The sequence below is a fragment of the Elephantulus edwardii genome, unplaced genomic scaffold, assembly GCF_000299155.1.
Source record: "Elephantulus edwardii isolate Elephantulus edwardi_28Jun2011 unplaced genomic scaffold, EleEdw1.0 scaffold00161, whole genome shotgun sequence".
NCBI lineage: Eukaryota > Metazoa > Chordata > Mammalia > Macroscelidea > Macroscelididae > Elephantulus > Elephantulus edwardii.
The window spans coordinates 2,149,282-2,150,851 of NW_006399911.1; positions in this window are offsets into that span (position 1 = coordinate 2,149,282).

The following is a 1,570-nucleotide window of genomic DNA, read 5'->3' on the forward strand; positions in this document are numbered from 1 at the left end:
ATTCTCCTTTCTTTTTTTTCTCATTTACTTTTTTGGTGATTTTAATAAAAGTTTACAGAAAAGTTGGATTTTCATTCATTCACTATTGCAAATTTTCCTCCTTCCTCTTCCTTTTCCCCTCCCCTAGTTCATTTTTAAAATTTTTTCCTGATTCAGTTTTTAAAAAAACAATATTTTTTCACTGTTGCACAATTTCTTTCTCTTCCCTCCCCTCATCTTTCTCTCTCCCCTAGTTTACTTTTCAATGCACCTCTTATTCTGGACTGTTGTCATACAAATAATGCCTAATCATATATTCCTTTTAAACAGTTCTTTCCTTCATCTGTTCCAATGCAGACTTCCTTATCTCTCCACTCTTTTCCTAGTTTCTCTCCAAACCCCATGTAAGTTCTGTTTTATAAACAGTGGTGTTATGCAGTACGGCACAATAGAAAAGAGATGAAAGCAACCCCAGTTCCCATCAGCAAATAAATGAATAGAAAAACTATGATATATTTACACAATAGAATACCATGCAGCACTAAAAAATAACAAACAAGGAACTCATAATACATTACACAATATGGGTAACCCTGGAGTCCATTATGCTGAGTGAATTATCTGAGTCACAAAAGGACAAATATTACATAACACCACTGTGATTCCCCTTCCTTTTGTATTGTTGGTTTTCTCTTGTTCACTCTTGTTTTCTTTATTTCTCTTCCTCCCTCACCCTGTTTTTTCTTTGTTCTACCTTGCAATAGACAGCAACAGCATCCATACAGTAGCCACACAATCACATATGCACATCCTGAGCTTCATTCATTGGGCAAGAGTAAAGATTAGCTCTTTCTCTATCTGTTCAACATCACACTGCAACAATTACCAGCCTAGTCTGTAATCAACTGCTTTACATGAGCAGTGGACCAGAATTGCATACACACTTCCATATTCTATCACACCAACCAGAAGACAAGAGGAAAAGTACTAAGAATTTTTAAACTAATAAATGTGTAGTATACTCACATGGTTCAATCAGATATAGAAAAACAGAATAATTCAAAGACACCACCACCATCATGTTTCAGAAGCAACAAGACAAGATGACACAAAAATGGGACCAAAATATAGAACCAGAAAATCTTTCAGAGGAAGAAATGTTATTGAAAATTACTGATAAGTAACCCAAAAGAATAATAGTTAACTACTTTTATGGGGTTGGGAAAAATTTAGGCAACTACCAAAAAAATCAAGGAAAATTTAGATAAAACTCTACAAGAATTTGTTTACACCACAACAAGGTAAAGACCAACAATCCAATTGAAAAGTGGGCACAGACGGTAAACAAACACATGAAGAAATGTTCAAAATCCCTAGCTCTAAGAGAGATGCAAATCAAAATGACTATGAGACATCATCTCACCCCAGTAAGAATAGCAAAATTTAACAGAACAGTGAACAATAAATGCTGGCGAGGTTGTGGAGAAACTGGAACCTTTATTCACTGTTGGTGGGAGTGTAAAATGGTGCAATCACTATGGAAGGCAGTATGGTGCTTTCTCAAAAGTTGTAAATGGAAATACTATTTGAC